General features: G+C 44.0%; 1 protein-coding gene across 1 annotated transcript in view; it reads right to left on the reverse strand.

The window, feature by feature from the left end:
* Positions 1–11221, reverse strand: part of B3GNT2 (UDP-GlcNAc:betaGal beta-1,3-N-acetylglucosaminyltransferase 2) — a 37298-nt gene extending 26077 nt beyond the window's left edge. Inside the window, exon 1 of the mRNA XM_007539630.3 lies at positions 10929–11221. The gene's annotated coding sequence lies outside the window, so the exon portion shown is untranslated. The remainder of the gene's footprint in view (positions 1–10928) is intronic.
* Positions 11222–19181: the final 7960 nt, after the last annotated feature.

The following is a 19181-nucleotide window of genomic DNA, read 5'->3' on the forward strand; positions in this document are numbered from 1 at the left end:
TCGCTCCAGGCCCCATCTCCCAAAATGGCTGTTTCTCCATAGCTTTAGGTTCAAGGCTCTTGGTTTTCTCTTGCACCATCCTGTTTCCTAAACTTTCGTAGACATTACTGTAGCCTCTGATGTTCTGTGGCTCATCTCTTCCATATTTCCCTGAACTGGTTTCCAAATCCTATCCCACCCACATGACAAGGACTGTTCTCTCTCATTCCTTCTCATATAAACTGCACACATATACTTTCACCATATATCACTCTTATCTAGTAGTGAGCCCTCTGCCCCAAGTCACCCCCCATGAAGCCTAATGAAATCACCTAATCCCATATGTATTTTACATAAGCCAAGCAATTTTACATAAGCCAAGCAATGTTAAAAAGTTAAGTAGTCAGTTATCATAAGGTTAATTGATAAAAATGAAGCACAGTTCTAGGGGTGGACAAGGATAATCAGAGAAAGCCCCTCTTCTCAGAAATAAAGTAGGGAAGAGGAGGAAGATAGCAAGAAAAAGAGATAGCTGAGGTCAGAGGCAAGGGAACTCATCAGTGTTATGGCACTGTATTGATGCACAGTGTTACTGTGAATCATGTCAGGAGGGATAAGAGGACATGATAGGGAGCTGAGGAACTGCTGGAAGATTCTGAGTAAATAACTGTAGAAAGTAATTTCAGTTTTTAGAGATCACTCTGGCTTCTAGATTTACACACTTGTGGAACCTATCAGGAATCCATTAAATGACCCAGGGTCATTATTTGATCTGCTTCTCATCCACCTCTGACTCAAGTTCATCATTCTAAATATATGCCTCATTATAACCACATCCTCTCAAGAATTTCCCATGGCTCCCTGACCCCTCCAAAGCTATCAAGTGCCACTTCTTTGCACAACCAAAGCTGTATTGTGTCCTATTACTCCTTAATTTAAGTAAACTGCCATTCAAACCCATGGTACCATCTATTGTTTCCTTTTTAAATATTTTATTTATTATGTATTAGAATTTTTTATTAGTTCTAAAAGACATTTGTCAATAATTGAGGTGGGAGACAGATTTAGAACACCAGTATTGTTCACAATAGTCAAATATGAAAACAACGAAAATGCCCATCATGGAGTACTACTTTCCAGTTAAAAAAGACAATGTGTCCTTCAGGACAAAATGAATGGAATGGAGGTGATCATGCATGTAAGGAGATGAAAGATAAGCTACGTGATGGTTTTGCTTATCTGTGGAATGTAGAATTAATTGAAGGGGGGGCGGGAGGTAGAAACAATAGTTTTTTTGTCTGTTTTATTTTGTTTGCCCCCAGGATTATCACTGGGCTTGGTGACTGCACTAAGAATCCACTGCTCCTGAAGGCTATTTTTTCCCTTTTGCTGCCCTTGATGTTTATCATTGTTGTTACTGCTGTAGTTGTTGTTGGATAGGACAGAGAGAAATTGAACGGAGGGGAAGACAGAGAGGGGAAAGAAAGACAGACACCCGGGAGTCAGGCGGTGGCACAGCGGGTTAAGCGTATGTGGCGCAAAGCGCAAAGACATAAGGATCCCGGTTCAAGCCCCCAGCTCCCCACCTGCAGGGGAGTTGCTTTACAAGTGGTGAAGCAGGTCTGCAGGTGTCTATCTTTCTCACCCCCTCTGTCTTCCCCCTCCTCTCTCCATTTCTCTCTGTCCTATCCAACAACGACGACATCAATAAGCACAACAATGTTAAACAACAAGGACAACAAAAGGGAAAATAAATAAGTATAAAAAAAAAAAAAAGAAAGATAGACACCTGCAGACCTGCTTCAGTGCTTGTGAAGTGACCCCCCACCCTGCAGATGGGGATCAGGGGCTCGAACCAGAACCCTTACAGTGATCCTTGCGCTTCGCACCATGTGCACTTAACCCACTGGGCTACTGCCAGGCCCCCTATATCTAAGCTTTTAAGATTACTTGGTGGTTATCTGTGAGGAGGGAAGACAGACACCACAGTGTGTGGAAGCACACCCCTATTATCTTATAATCCTGTAAATCACTATTTTTTTAATTATCTTTATTTACTTATTGGACAGAGATAGCCAGAAATCAAGAGAGACTGGGAAGATAGGGAGAGAGAAAGAGAAGACACCTGCAACGCTGCTTCACCGCTCGCAAAGCTTTCCCCCTGTAGGTGGGGACCATGTGCCTGAACCTGGCTCCATGCACATGGTAACATATGCACTCAACCACATGCACCACCACCTGGCCCCCCATAACTTTTTAAAATTAAAAAACAAGAGCATGGGGATGGGAGGTAGGTTGAGTGCACATGTTACCATGTGCATCTGCAGAGAGGACACTTCATGATCAGTGAAACAAGTCTACAGGTATCTATTTTCTCTCTTCTTCTCCATTTCACCCTTTCCTCTCAATTTCTCCCTGTCCTATCAAATAAAATAGGAAGAAAAAAATGGTCACCAGGAGCCATGAATTCATAATGCTGGCGCTGAGCCCAACAATAAGCCTGGTGGAAATTTAAAAAAAAAAGGGGGTGGTGGGCATAGATAACATAATAGTTATGCAAAAAGACTCTCATTACTTGAAGTTCTGAAGTCCCAGGTTCAGTCTTCAGCACCACCATATGCCAGAACTGGTAAAAAAAAAAAAAAAAAGAAAGAAAAAGAAAGAAAGAAAGAAAGAAAGAAAGAAAGAAAGAAAGAAAGAAAGAAAGAAAGAAAGAAAAGAAAACACACTCTGGAACATGCAATGTTGGGGCTTAAACTCAGAACCTCCTAATCCAACACTCTAGCCACTGCACCACCTCCCAGGTTGCTTTCTCTGACACAGTTGCTTTCTCGGACACAGTTGCTTTCTGTGACACTGTATTACAAACCTCTAGTACCTTGACCCCCGGATATGTTCACTCATTCCTAAGGAAGCCTTTCTTGACTGCCTCCAATTCCATACTTCCCTTATACCTCAACTAGAGTATTCTTTCATCACTTCCTGGCCAGGTTTCCACCAAACTACTAATTCTTGAAGGATTTAGAACTCTGGCTGACTCATCTAAGACTATATTGGCAGGGGTGGGGTGGGGGAGGGAACAGATTCTAGTGCTCAGTCAGTATCTGCTGGCTAAATGACAAATTGCCTACTTCTCTATGTCATCTCCAGGTCTTAGAGGGAAGAGAGGACAAAGAGATTTCCATATAAGTACCTGGCGCTAACTAATTGCGCCACTGGAGCTCCATCAAAGAGATTTCTGTGTTGTAACCTGGAGGTCTGAAGTCCCTCTGATGGAACCTTTGATGACTGTATGCCCAGCAATCCTGGCAATGATACACTCAGAAAATAGAGACCAGAATGAGGATTTGAACCTAGGCCTTTCCTGTCCTCTCTGGCAGCTATCTCTCTGGGCAAACTTACAAGATTTGTTGTGATTTTGCCTAAAATGCTGGCAGTGTGTTCTTTCTAAGATTCTAAAAGTGTGCAGATGCAGAGAAAAATACCTAGGAGTTAAACCAAGCTAATAGTAATTGGTGTTAATGATAGTGGAATTAATTTCATTTAACTAGAGATTTTTTTTTCCCCTCAAATAAACATCTTTAAAGAAAAGAAAATAAGAGGGGGTCGGGTGGTAGCACAGAGGGTTAAGCACACGTGGTGCCAAGAGCAAGGACCGGCACAAGGATCCTGGTTCGAGCTCCCTGCTCCTTAACTGCAGGGAAGTCGCTTCACTTGCAGTGAAGCAGGTCTGTAGGTGTCTATCTTTCTCTCCCCCTTTGTCTTCCCCTCCTCTCTCCATTTCTCTCTGTCCTATCCAACAATGAACATCAACAACAATAATAACCACAACAAGGCTTCAACAACAAGGGCAACAAAAGGGGGGAAAAATGGCCTCCAGGAGCAGTGGATTCATGGTGCAGGCACTGAGCCCCAGCAATAACCCTCGAGGCAAAAAGAAAAAAACTTTAAGAAAGAGTGCCAAAGTGCTATCTACATTATATTTAAATAATGATTCCATAAATAAAAACTATCCTACCAAAGCACTGGAGAAACAAGATCAATGAATATATAATGCCACTAATAGTTTAAGATCATAAAAGTTGAAAATGTTTTAAATGATTTGCTGAAGCATGCAATTAACAATTGGCTTTGTGCTTTCACTTCTGAAAGAATTCTTTCATAAAGCATAATGCAATAAATATTATTCTCGGCATCCTGGGCACTAAATGATGCCTCTTAGCCAAATTAAACTCTTCCATGTGTAATAGTGTAAACAACTGCCATCACTGCATCTTCTGCACACTAGTTTACATTATATACCAGTGACCAAACCTTAAAGGAGACATTTCATGGCTGATGCTTCATGCTTTAAAGAAGAAAATGCCTACTAAAAAAAAGGGGGGGGCAACTACCAACAAATAGCATGAAGGGGGCAGGTAGTGGCGTACTTGATAAGGCACACATATCACCATGCACAAGGATCCAGATCTGAGCCCCTGCTCTCCACCTGCAGGGAGGATGCTTCATGAGCAGTGAAGCAAGTCTGCAGGTGTCTATCTCACTCTACCCCTGTCTATCTCCCATTCCCACTCAATTTCTCTCTGTCCTGTCAAATAAAAAATAAAGTAGAAGGGGAAAAAATGGCTGCCAGTAGCCATGGATTTGTAGTAGCAGCACCAAGCCCCAGTGATATCCCTGATGGTCATAAAAAAAATAAAAAATAAAAAATAAAAACCTTATTGATATGAAGTGCTGAATCAATACAAATGTCTTTTAAAAGACCTGTAGAACCTTTATAATGAAAAAGCATATTAGGGCGGAGGGTAGATACCATAATGGTTATGCAAACAGACTCTCATGCCTGAAGCTCCAAAGTCCCAGGTTCAATCCCCTACACCAGCATAAGCCAGAGATAAACAGTGCTCTGGTAAAAAAAAAAAAAAAAAAAAGGAGAAAAAGCATATTAAAATAAAGAAGAAGGGTAGAGAAGTGGCTAAGCAGATAGAGGATGCCTTCCACATTGAGTCCTTGGGTTCAATCCCTAGCACCACATCAAATTACCAAGGACAGACATTTGGAATCCCATGGATAGTGAAGAGGTGCTCTGATGTCTCTCCCACCTCCATAAAAATATACATAACAGAAAATTTGAGTTAGGGTGACTCAGTGCTGAAGCACATGCATGAGGTCTTGGGTTCATTCCCAGGCATTATTAAAAAACAAACAACATGGTTCAAACAGGAGAGCATCATTTTCATGCCTGAAGTTCCCAGTACTAAATGAGTCCTAGTACTAAATGTACCAGAGTGGTGCTCTGATTTGTCTTTCCTCTCTGCCTCATGTGAAACTCTTTCTGATACATATGTAGCAAACAAATTAATTTAAAAAAAATACAATTTCTTTAGCTATTATCTTCCTAAAGAAATAAAAGGCAGAAAAACTGAGTATCAGGCACAGTGTAGGCATTTTAGGTTTATCACATTTAATGCTTTCAGTAAATCTAAGACGGGCTCTTATCTTCCCCATTTCACAAGGAAATAGAGGAAAGTAAGGATCAGAGAAGTAACTTAGCCACACTGTAAGTGGAAAAATGGAACTCAAACACAGGTTTGTTTCACAAAAGACCACACACTATTTGATTCTCTATTTCCTGTAGTAAAAAAAAAAAAAAAAATCAATAAATAAGTCACATCTAAGATGATAGAAATCAGAGAAAGTTGCCTCTACAGATGGCTACTGAGTGAAAATGGACAGAAGAACTTTCTGAGGTACTGAATATACCTACTTCTGGGGCCTAGTTAAGCACACACATTACCAAGCCAAGTACCCAGTTTGAGCCTTGGCCCCCCACTTGCAGGGGGGAAAGCTTCACAGTGGTGAAGTACTTCAAGTGTCTGTCTCCCTCTCTCCCTCCCTATCTTCCCACCACTCTCAACTTCTCTCTGTCCTATCAAATGGGGGGGGGGGGGAGGCTATCGGGAGCAGTAGATTCAACATGCAGGCACTGAACCCCAGTGATAACTCTGGTGGTAATTAAAAAAAAAAAAAAGGAAGAGAAGGAGGAGAAGAAAATATCTACTTCTTGGTGGGTACACATTCACGAGTTGCACACCTAGTACTAACAGACTTTACACACTTTGTGCTATATTAAAGGGTTTTTTGTTGTTTTTGTTTTTAATCTTCAACCAGGAAGAGGCACACTGGCTACAGTGTTGAACTCTCAAGCATGAGATCCAGAGTTCAATTCCTGGCATTACATGTAAAAGAGTAGTGTTACGGTGTGTGCTGGCAAACTCTCCCATGCAGCATGTGCTTTCCACCCCTCACCCCTCATCAATTAATAAATAAAATAAATATTTTTTAAAATATGTCCTCCTCAGATTAAGCTCCAGCTTCATTATCTTTTTTTTTTTCTTTCAACTTCATTATCTTAACTACTATGTCACATCATCATGCTGACAGAACCTGGTCACACCCTGGAGTTTATTCCCTTGGATAATTGCAGTTTGTTTGTTTGCCTTTTGATTTTTTGGATAATTAGTTTTTACAAACATCCTAATCCCATCAGAATGACACTGGAACAATAAACTTGTTTTTAAATGCCACAGAATGAAAAGTTGAAAGTATCAATTTCCTGGCTAATTGGGAATTTCCCTCTACAGCCACATCAAAATAAAAATTAAAACCCTGGTCGAAGAGAAGCACAGAAAAGTAATTCTAAACATTTTTAGTTATCTATGGAAATATCTAAAGCTAAAATTGCACTAAATATTTTAAGACATAGTTAAAACCTTACCAACAATGCTAACTCGCAAAAGAAGTTTGAATTTCATCACAAAAAGCTAAAAGCAGCAAGGAAACAAAACTGATGGGCAGAGAGTACAAACAAAATTCACAACAGGGGCAACAAAGAGTAAACACAACATTTCAATACACAAGTAAAAAGCCCAGTACAAATAATGTTGCCAATAGTGCAGTAATTGTGCTACATATGCCCTAAAAGCAAATTCTGCATCAAGTAGCAAGTCCTACTCACCTAAGTTTTGTTCGGGTCAGAAAAGCCTCATCACTAGGAGGTGATGATGAAATCATTACATCAATTCTCTCAAAGACCTGCCTACCACACACCTTATTCATATAGTAATTACCTCTCCAGAGAGAATAATTTATTCATCTAACAATCTGAAGACACATTTGGCTAGTAGCTAGTAACATTTATCCCACCTTCTGGGAGAACAGAGAAGAGGAGACAGCTGGATCCACAACTGTTGAGTGTATTTGCCGTCTCCTCTACTGGGTGTTTTCTTAACATGCAGGCAGAAAACACAACCTTCAAATTATCAGAACCCAGCTGGATTTTATGCTTTCAAATTCTATATACACAAAAGAGGGGAGAAAATGGTAGGCAACTGATTTTCCTTTCCCCTGGGCACTATGCATATTAAAACCAAAAGGCTTATATGAGAATATTTCAATGCTGATTTAAGCACCACCACTGGGGTGAATAACAAAATACCCTCCTCCCTCCCCAAAAGCAATCACTCCTGTTGCTTGATCCTGAGTGGTTTACACAGTAATCGTTTGCATTTATAAAGCTTTAAAGTCTAACTACCCAATACAACTAAAAAAAAAAAAAAAAAAAAAGTACAGTTAAATCTTATGGTCTTAATTAAGGAAGTTAGAAAGAACAAAAGTGAGGGGGCCGGATGGTGGCACACCTGGTTGAACTCATGTATTACAGTGCACAAGGATGCAAGTTCAAGCCCCCCCCCACACCTGCAGGGGGAAAGCTTTGCAAGTGGTGAAGCAGGGCTGCAGGTGTCTCTCTGTCTCTCTCTCTCTCTCTCTCTCTATTACCACCTTCCCTCTTGATTTCTGGCTGTCCTTATCCAATAAATAAAGATTTTAAAAAAATGTAAAAGAAAGAACAAAAGTGGGGGACTGGACGGTGGGTGTCACAGCCAGTTAGGCACACATAGCACAAGAGCCTGTGCAAGGATCCGGACTCAAGCCCCCAGCTCCCCACCTGCAGGGAGGAAGTTACACAAGCAACAAGCAGGTCAATTTCTCTGTGTCCTATCCAAATCAATGGCCGCCAGAAGCAGTGGCTTGGCAGTACAAGCACTGAGCCCCAGTGATAACCCTGGAGGCAAGGAAAAAAACAAAAGAACAAAAGTGCTGACCCAATATGTTAAGATCAGAACATCCACAGCACTAGGTCAGCATCTCTAAATTCTTATTATCAACTTTTTAATTCTCATTAATTTCCAAATATAACTTTAAAAAGGCCATATATGGGGTCGGGCGGTGGCGCAGTGGGTTAAGCGCATGTGGCGCAAAGCGCAGGGACCCGTGTGAGGATCCCGGTTCGAGCCCCCGGCTCCCCACCTGCAGGGGAGTCGCTTCACAGGTCTGCAGGTGTCTATCTTTCTCTCCCCTTCTCTGTCTTCCCCTCCTCTCTCCATTTCTCTCTGTCCTATCTAACAACGAATTGCGTCAACAAGGGCAATAATAATAACCACAACGAAGCTACAACAAGGGCAACAAAAGGGGGAAAAAAATGGCCTCCAGGAGCGGTGGATTCATGGTGCAGGCACCGAGCCCAGCAATAACCCTGGAGGAGGAAAAAAAAAAAAAAAAAAAAAGGCCATATATTTGGGGCCAGAGAGATAGCATAATGGTTATACAAGCGACTTTTATGCCCAAGGCTCTTAAGTCCTAGGTTCAGTAAGTCAGAGATGAGTACTGCGCTCTGGTAATCCCATCACACAGACACTCGAACAAGCACTACAGTGAAAAGACAGCTATGAATTAACAGTTCCACTTTGCTATTTTTAGTAAATTTGGTATCTCAGAGAAATGTAAATTGTTTTTTTAAGCAACAAAAAAATCTTCAAAACTATAAACTACCTCTATATCCATCTCTTCAGAAAGGGAGGATTGATTCATATGTTTACAAGCAATTCATGTTTGTGTTCTTTAAATAGAATGCATTTCTTGGGTTTTAAAAACAATCTGCGTCTGCCAAAATTCAGTTATTTCAGACAAATCTAATCAGTTTCTACACAGTTATTGTTTTTTTTTCCTAATGGAAATTGATGCCTCGACAAGCGCTTATATTGATTATACAATGACCAATACTTCAGAAGCACTTCTTAACTCGAATGACAGTTAGGAATCCATCTTATCTGGCCTCAAAAACAATCTTGAAGATCAGACACTAGCATCCCTAAAACCAGATATGGAAAATGAAGACAGAATGACAACTTTTCCAAGGTCACTGAACAGTTCAAGACAGAAACAAAATCAGTGGATAGTGAGGGTGGGAACTTTTATGGAGAACTAGACCTTTCATCATATACATCCCATCTGTGCAAAGAACATAGTGAGCCCCTGCTGTAGGGAGAATCCAAAGGGGAAAATGTACTATTCCAAACTGAAAAGGTAATTTCAAACAAAAGTGCTAAAGATAGAGAGAGACTTTTGGAAAGCTTGAGTAGGTTGGAAGGTTTTCCTCAAGTAGAGTTTCCCAGAGCTCCTTCACTTCCCAATATAAAATCTAATCTGGTTTAAGAATACAGGGAACTTTAACATTCTGCTCAGATTCTACCAAAAATAATAGCCCCTATGCAAAAATAAGTAAAAAAAAACAAAACAACAACAACAACAAAAAAAAAAACAGAAGCAGGAACTAGAGCAGTGGGAAGTGACCACCCAGTCTGGTCCTCCCTCAGGGTCAGCAGTCAGAACCACGTGGTCAGGTGCCCCTCCTTCCCCTGTCCCAAGTCTTGGCCCAGACCGTCCACGTGAGCCTTCACCTCCCAGGCTCAATTACACTGGGAGAATCTGCTATAACAAGTGGATGCCCACTTTCACAGACCGGCTCGGCAGTCTTAAAAGATCTACAGCAAACCTCCAACAAGGAAGGAGCAGGAGCATACGGTCCTAAACTACCATTTCGCGAAGTTGGTTAGGGGAACAAAACCCGCATGCTAGCCCTAAATTTTAGGCAGGAAGGAGAACTTCCTCACCAACCCAGAGTATAATAAATTAGCGTGTTTGTTCAGAGATGAACTTTTCACGCTCTGACACCTGGGATTCTGGCGTCCGCTCCTCCCTACTTGGAAACTGCCCTGGGTTGGAAATTAAGGCAAGTCTGTTAGTCTGCCTCCAGAAAGGCTCGCCAGAGCCCCGGGGAGCACGCGGTCCCCGAGAGAACCCCACCCAGCGCCCCCACGCCCAGCCTCCCCGCGCCGCGCCAGGCAAGGAAGGCTCCCCGCAACACTCCTCCCTCCCGCAGGTCTGGGTCGAGGAGCCTGGTTAATCATTCAGTGTGGACGCCGTGGAATTTTTTTTTTTTTTTTTAGAGGTCAAAGCGAAAGGTGCTCCTAAGTTTCACAGAAACCGGTCTTTGGGGACCCGGAGGTGGCAGCGGCAGGCAGGTGGGGGTGGGGAGCGCCTGCTGGCGCCTCCGGGGTTCACAGAACACCTGATCTCTCCATGCGGCACCCGCGGCCGGCGCAGTGCGCGCGCGGGGAGGGGTGCGGGGTGCGAGGTGCGGGGTGTGGGTGCGGGCGGGAAATCACGCACAGCCCCCCGCCTAAGTCCCTGCGCACCCCCCAAGCCCCTGTCCAGAACCTGCATCCCTCGCCGCGGGCTTCCCCGGAAGTTGGGGTGCAGCGAGGAGCGGGAATGTCCGCTGGCCCCGGGTGGGGTGTGCTATGGGCTAGAGGCTGGGAAGCCGCGCTGCCGCAGCTCTCGTCACCCTCTTCCTCTAGAACAAGGGAGGAGCTGTGGGGGGAGGACGCCTAAACGCGCCAGGAACCACCCAAGGACGGTTTTCTCCTCTGGGGTGCCGGCACGAAGCCGGAACCTGCGAGGAGCGGGGCTGGGAGAGGAAACGGGGGGTTAGAGAGCAGAGGGGGCGGGGAGGAGAGCGCCGAGGTGCACCCGCGCTGGGGCCCTACCTTGTCCAGGAGCAGCTCCTGCTCAGCGGGGCGGAGGGCGGGAGACCGCGGCCGCATCCACGTCCCGGCCGCTCGGCGCGGCTCAGCCCGGCGACCGCCGCCGCTCACGCTCCATACGTCGCACACGCAACGGGCGGCCGGCTGGCGTCGCAGCGGGGACAGCTCCGGCGCCGCCCGTCTCCGGCACTTGTTGCCGCCACAGCCACCGCGCTGCAGTCCCGGCCGCAGCTCCCGGCGCCGCCGCCGCCTCCGGCGCCCGGGCCGAGGTCCGCCCCCGGGCCCGCCCGGCCATCCAATCAGGCCCGGCCCCGCCCCTCGCGTCACCGCCGCCCGGCCCTCCGCCCCGCGCCTCAGCTTTGGCAAGGCCTGGCTCCCGCCCTCCCGCCGCGCGGCTCTCAGTCTGGGCCCACCCAGGCTCGTGCCCTGCCCGGCTTCGGGGAACCCACACCTGGCCAGCAGAGGCTTACGCTGAGAGAGAGGGGGCGACCCTTCGGGAAGACAAGGTGGCTTTAAAGTTCCCATACTATTCCAACTAACTCTGTTCGCCTGTCCTGCAGGAGGTCTGATGTTGGGCACTAAACACATTTCTGGTCGGAGCCGGTTTATAACCTGCGGAGACCGAGACCGAGCCCCGACCGCGCTTAAGGAGTACTTTAACTTTCCGTGGCTGATAGCGTGGGAAAAAGGAACCAAGACCAAAGTGAAACTTGACCATTTCTCTCTGTCCAGCCAGTACCTACTGCCTGCCACCTTAGGTGACACCCTAAAGGTCAACGCCTAGAGTGGCGCCCTACTTGGCGCTGCCACCAGATCTTGGGATGGATGGAGTCATCCAGGACATTATTGGGTAGCGGGGGGGGGGGGTGTCTTTCCTCTGCTAGTGGTGCCTTGTTGAGGGTCTCAGCATTCCACGCGCTCCAGAAGCCAGACACCCAAGATGCCCAGAAAGTAGAGCCTCAAACCAGAGCCGGGACCCAGAGGCCAGGTGCAGCGCCCCTCCGCCCTGCGCGTCAGATCACTGCATTCTGGGGAGAGTCCGAGCCGCTGTTGGCATCATCGGGGATCCCCAAGTAAGCCCAGCAGACAGGATGGCGAAGTTACTCTGTTCAGAAAGGCCCAGCTCTGCCAGTTCATCCCAAGTGCGTCCCCACGAGGAGAAAGCTTAACCCGAGGTGCTCTAGAAGGTGCCTGCTGGTCCTTATCTCTCAGGGAAAAAAAAAGGATCCACTAGCGGTCAAGCTAAGGAATTAAGAGCTCACCACTCAACTATTCGGCATTTTTCAGGAGGTTCTCAGAAGCAGGAATTGCTAAAGTAGGAATTTCAGGCATTTCTATTCGCATTGACTTTTATGCCTAGAGACATACCCTTAAGTCCTTTTAATTGTTGTTTTTATGTTGACCACATGATTCTCCCAAGATTGGAATAAGTCAGATTTTTGTATTTTCGCTGACAGACATCTGAAAGGATGCACTCAGACTGTCAATCACTGTTAACCTCGAGGATGGGATTTGAGTGTAAGAGATGGGGAGATGAATTTTATGCCCTTATTGACTTTAAATTTCATATTTTCCAGTTAATTTAGTATTCAAAATGAATAAAGCAAACATTTTAAAGAAAGTAGACACTTCAAGAACTCTACAATAAATAAACTACTAAGCAAATGAAGCCTTTGCTTTTTCATTCTGTATCAAAATAATTAGTTCTGAACCTTGCACCTTGGTTTAAATACCTCAAGGCTATTATTTTGATACTAAATGTTGTGTTAAGGTAAGACTTATATCTAAAGAATTTTGTATGCTATTAGATTGGTGTATTGCTTGTATGCATATATGTTGTTCCTTTATATAATACTCCAAATAGCCACAGACAAAATTTCAAAGATTCTCAACTGAGGAGTTTTCAGTAAAGAAACTGGGAGTCGGGCTGTAGCGCACCGAGTTAAGCGCAAGTGGAGCAAAGCACAGGGACCGGCATAAGGATCCCTGATCAAGCCCCTGGCTCCCCACCTGCAGGGGAGTCCCTTCACAGGCGGTGAATCAGGTCTGCAGGTGTCTATCTTTCTCTCCCCCTCTCTGTCTTCCCATCCTCTCTCCATTTCTCTGTCCTAGCCAACACCAACTACAACAAGGGAAACAAAAGGGAATAAATAAATACTTTTTAAAAAGAAAGAAACTACTACAATATCAACTGGCAACCAACAAAAAAATTAAGCCTGAGTCCTTTACAACTGCCAAAAGCTACCTAGGTCCTGAAATTAAAATAAGAGTAAGCATTCTCTCTGTCTTGTCATTAATTAATGCATCTGGGAGTATACCTAAAACAGTTGTACTGTTGTCTTTAGGGGAATTACTCAGTGCTAAATTCTAGTTTGGCTATCATCTCTACTCATAGATTGGGGCCTGGGTCCATCATCTGTAGGTAAAGCAATTGTACTCATTTGTTTAAAAAACACGTTTTAGGGAGTCGGGCAGTAGCGCAGCAGGTTAAGCGCACGTGGCACAAAGCACAAGGATTGGCAAAAGGATCCTGGTTTGAGTCCCTGGCTCCCCACCTGCAGGGGAGTCACTTCACAGGCAGTGAAGCAGGTCTGCAGGTGTCTGTCTTTCTCTCCCCCTCTCTGTCTTCCCCTCCTCTCTCCATTTCTCTCTGTCCTATCCAACAATGATGACATCAGTAACAACAACAATAATAACTACAACAATAAAACAAGGGCAACAAAAGGAAATAAATAAAAATTTTAAAAAAACATATTTTGAACACCTACTAGATGCACAGCACAGTGCCACACAATGGAGTCTTGAACATGTTATATATGTTCTTTCCTCTTAGAGCTCACAGTCTAGTTGGAGAGAGAGTAACTTATCAGTTAAATATACTATTAACCATATAATAACAATTGTGATGTAGGCCAAAGGGAGTCCAAGGTGGCAAGATTGCTTATTTGGGGGAGGGGGTGCTTAAGAGTGGGTAATGTTTGACTTGAATTTTGAAGGATAAGTAGGATTTACTGAGGCAAAAAAGGCAGTGAAACAGTTCCGGTAGGCTCTGGAACAGGTTGGTTGGTTGGTCCCTAGGTGATTCAGAATACAAAGGAAGATGTGTCTGAGGGGGAAGTTGGCACAGACTAGATCATGTAGGGCCAACTGTACCATTTTCAGTAAGAGTATCCTGACTATAATACGAAGATAGAATAGGAGAAGGGTGGGACAATTAGAAAGCAGTTGCTGTAATATAAGTGAAAGGGGGGAATCGGGCAGTAGCACAGCTGGTTAAGCGTAGGTGACACAAAGTGCAGGTGGTGCAAATCGCAAGGACCCGCATAATGATCCCAGTTTGAGCCTCCGCCTCCTGCTCCCCACCTTCAGAGGAGTCACTTCACAAGCGGTGAAGCAGGTCTGCAGGTGTCTATCTCTCCCCCCTCTCTGTCTTCCCCTCCTCTCTCCATTTCTCTCCTATCCAAAAACAAATGGCATCGGTAACAACAATAACTACAATAAAACAATAATAATATAAGTGAAAGGGACTGTTTTCTAAGCTGTAGAGCAAAGGGAGAAAAATAGGCAAAAAGATTTGGTGATTGCTTATAGAGGAATCAATGAAAACTCACAGGTCTCTGCTATTCTGACCAAATAGTACCATTTTTTCTCAGCCAGGACATCCTTGGGGAAAAGTTGAAGAAACTTACTCCAGGTCTGTATTTGGTCAAAGTAGGTTTGAGGTACCTGTGTAATGTCCAAGTGAAGATGATGAATGTGTGGTTTGTAGTAGGGTCTAATGTTCTGAGAAGAAATGCAGACTTAGTTTGTGTTGACATGGCAATATTGATAGAATATGATGGTCTCCTAGGAATTTGTAGGTTCAACTAGAAAAGGGCCTCTGAAAGTGAGGTAAGAAGAAATTTGGAAGTGGGAGCTCAGTACCCAGGGAAAGGATATGTTATAAGAAGACCAAAATAGGCAAAAACAGTCAAAAATGGTTGAAGGGAAATTAAGACTGAATAACATCCACTTGCTTGAGTGGAATAACTTCCATTTGTTTAAATATTAAATATATCCATAGAGAAGAGGAAGATATGGACAGAAAGAAGATAGTGGGCAATAAATGTGACCATAGAAGAGGATGAAACCAAAGTATGGGTAGATGAACCCAGGAGTTGGCACAGAGAATAAAATATTGGACTCTCAAGTAGGAGGTCCTAAGTTCAATCTTTGGCATTGCATATGCCAAAGTGATGCTCTGATTCCCCCCCCCCTTCTTTCTCTCATAAATAAATAAATCTTAGGGGCAGGGGGAAGATGGATAGAAAAGCTGGCCTCATGAACAAGACCACCTAGTCTAACAGGAAGTGGGAAGTTGGAGAAAAACTGAACCAGGTAGGTTTGTTATGGGATGTTGAATCCTTTCACCCGATAGCTTATTACTCTATATGTTATCCTGGTTTGGGGACAGAGAGAGATTAGAGAATTGAAGAGAGTAAAGAAGGATTGATACAGTCACTGCAAAAGGTAGGATGGTTGAGATGATGAGGGAGGGAAAAAAAGGCCTTTGACTCTCCTTTGTGGTTTCCTCCAGCAAAGTTTAACTGTTTGGTCTGGTGCAGGCTCAGGTAAAGAAAATTTTAGGGCAGAGGAGAAAAATTCTTTTCTGCTAAAAGGCTTACAAAAATGAAGTTGACGTGTAATATAACCAGAGAGAAAGAACAGAAATTAATAGACTAGAGGAGGCCAAAGAGTCAAGGCTCAATTGTACTAGAAGGTGAGGGGCTGGATCAAACATCTGAGTACTTTGTAGTTCAGGAGGTAGAGAAGATTAGGGTCATGGCAAAGCCAAGATGTGCTGGGATAAGAGTAGAGGAGGGAATTACTGGGGAATATGCGGTAAAGGAATTGAAAGACTGAGTGTTAGGTGAGTTATCTGTATGGACAGAGAAGTCATTCATGGTATGGACATGAATTGGGGTGTGAGGTGATGATGGCCACAGAGCGGAAGCTAAAGTCTTCAGAGTGAGGAAGAGGGAACTAACAAAAATAGCTTACCTGGATGGTGTGCTGTATTGTCATATGTGTGAACCAGGTTCAAGCCCAGCCACCATGGCATTGAAGGAAACTTTAGTGCTGTGATCACTTTCAGTCTCTCTGCCTCTCTGTCTCTGTCTACAGAGATCAGAAAATGGAGCTCAGGTTGGGGAGATAGTCCAGCAAGTGAAGCACAGGTCTCACATTCTATTCCTGGCGATAGATATGCCAGAATAGAACAGTGCTCTAGTCTCTCTCTGGCTCTCTCACTTTCATATAATAAATAAATTCTTTAAACATTTTGTTATTAGTCATTTAACAGTGTTTTACAAAATACTAAGATTTCAGGGGTATAATTTCACACCCAGTTATGGTGTGTGTAAGTCAATGTGCACTCCACCAAAGGCATGTGCCCTACCCCCTGATAACCATCATAATTCTCACATAGTTTGAGAGACAGCTTGATCACCATTTTTTTTTCTCAAGTTCATTTGGTTTAATCACCTATATTCCACATATGAGCAAAACTATCCAGTGGCTGCTCTTCACTTTATTATCAAATGAGTGACAAATTAAAAAGAAAAAAAAGTGGGAATCAGGGATTGGAGAGATAGTTCAAAATGTAGGGTACATGCTTTCCCATAAATGCAGCCCAGGATTGAACCCCAACACCAAAAAGGAAGAGATTCCTTTGGGGGAAAAGGGGGCAGGTAGTGGTATACCCACTTAAGCTCACATATTACAATATGTAAGGACCCAGATTGAAGACCCTGATCCCCACCTGCAAGGGCTGAAGGTATCTCATATATATATGTGTGTGTGTGTGTGTGTGTGTGTATACATATATATGTATCTATATGTGTATATATAGGTATATATATATATTCATTCTTCTGGTGCCATAATCTCTCCCCTTCTCTGTTTTCATCTCTCTATTTGAATAAAATGACAACCCAGAGCAGTGAAACTGTACACACTGGAGGTCTTGGTTCTTTTAGAAACAAAAAAGCAAACAAACCTGGGAACCCTTGAGGAGAGGAAATATAACCTGGCAGCAGTCCTCTCAAAAGAGCCAAAGTGTTTCCAAAAGGTGGAGAAGAAATGAACAGGAAGAGAGCACTCGCCATACCTCTGGGCCCAAGACAGAGGTAAAGTAGCCTCACCTTAAGCTGTAGGGAAAATAAAGTGAAGATTTAATTCAGAACAGATTTATGGTTGACTAGATGGGCAGGCAGTCAGATTGATGCACTAACCTTTGATTCAGCTTTCTTGTATAAGTCTACAATCCCAAAAGACCATGTCAAAAGCTGGGGTGGGTGGGGTGGGGGGGACAGGGACTAAGTAGAGATGGGTAGGTCCAGTGCCAGGGGAGACAGAACATTGTGGGAGAATGATGACCAGTATGGGAATGGCATCTGAAACAAAAATAACTGGCACAGTATTTTTTGCCCCAGTTGTCTCTTTGTGAAGCCTGATTCAGTTGCTTGGCAAATAAGAGCTCTGTTCTCATCATTCCCTTCTAAGATTTCCATCAGGGAAAAGGCTTGTGAAAGCTTCTCTCGCCCTTCCCCCTCTTCTCCACTGGGAGCTTTGTTGTCACCAAATGAAGCCCTGTAGGATTCTGCTGTTAAGCAGGAACCCTAGGATTAGTTCCCTTCTGCTACCACTTACCTCAGACACAATGTTAACCATCTCTGTCATAGTTTTACTGTCTATAAAATGGAGACACTAAAACACTCTTATATCTCAGGTCAATTCTAAGGAGTAAAGGAGGTAACTTTTAATAAAGGCACTTTCTAAAGGCCCTGTATAAACATGAGTGCTTTCTTTCCCTTGACCTCACTGGTATTGAAAAGATAACTCACTGGGTAGGGCACACGTCTTCACATACATGTTGAGTTAAAATTGTAAATCTTTGATCCAAAAGGAAGCTATAATCTTGCCCTAAAACAGGACAAACACACCCAAAAACAATTAGAGAGGAATGCACAGCTGTGTCTGATTAAGTGCTAGATTGTAAGGTGCAGACAATAGGAGCTCTGAGACCAGAAAAGGAAACAATTTAACAGTGCTGGGAAAGTCTGGGAGGCTTCCTAGGGAAGGTCGGGCAGTAGACATCTAGATAGCTCACTCATTCTGAGGAGAATACTTGCTAATGTGCCGATTTCTTTGCAGTTGCAAAGACTATGGCACAGTCTGACGTAGGTCTACCAAAAGTCTCCAGGTCACAGATATCTCTGTTGGCACCCTTGCTTCCCAACATATGACTCCTGCAGTTGGGCTCTCACTCAGCCATAGTCCCCATGTTCTTCCCCAAGAAGTCTGGACTACACAGTGAATCTTCTGCACTTTTCCCCAGGGCTTCTTATGTTTGGGACTCCCCTGTTAACTCATTTTCTGGTGTAGATGCAGAGGTTGAGCTTCCACAAGTTTCCCATACCATCTTTGGTGCCAGCACCCACTTGGTATTTTTTTCTATTTCTTTATTGGGTAATTAATGTTTTACATTCAACAGTAAATACAATAGTTTGTACATGCATAACATTCCCCAGTTTCCCATTTAACAATACAACCCCCACTATGTCATTTATCATCCTTCATGGACCTGTATTCTCCCCCACTTAGTATTTTTGCCTCACCAGGGAAGGTTTTAACCAAGCCCTCTAGATCCCCTTCCTCTGTTGTATATCTCACTGCCCCGGCCAGTCTAGAGCACATACATGTTCTCAAGGCCCAAGCCCTGATCCAACTTCCATGCCAGCCTTCTTTGCTTTTTATTGCCTCTGCTTCATTGTCCAGAAGCACCCACCAACTCATCATTCAGATATAGACCCCATGGAACTGCCACTCCCAGAGACCAAGACCTTCAAGCCCTGGACTGACTTCTGCCTCTGCCTGTGCTGTGGTCAATTCCTGCAGCCCCTTGAGCATATTTCAGAATAAAGGTCTCCTTCCTCATTAGTCCCATGGCCTGGTTGATACCTCAGCCCTTTAATTTCCTCCTCTCCACTCACTAGAAAAGTTTCCAGCATGCTACAGGGTCAAGTAGACACTGGTAGTCTCAGCAGAGTGCCCCAATGCTCCTATATGTTCTAAACTTAAGTTACTCCAGAAGAACGGTATTGTCATTGTTAGTCTTAATCAGTGCCAGGTGAAATCATGGAAATATCCACTTCTGTCAATTGCTCAAATAATAATTACTGAAACAAGTATGGAATCCTGAAACTGAAATTCTTA

Source organism: Erinaceus europaeus, chromosome 3 (assembly GCF_950295315.1).
Source record: "Erinaceus europaeus chromosome 3, mEriEur2.1, whole genome shotgun sequence".
In the NCBI taxonomy this organism is placed as follows: domain Eukaryota; kingdom Metazoa; phylum Chordata; class Mammalia; order Eulipotyphla; family Erinaceidae; genus Erinaceus; species Erinaceus europaeus.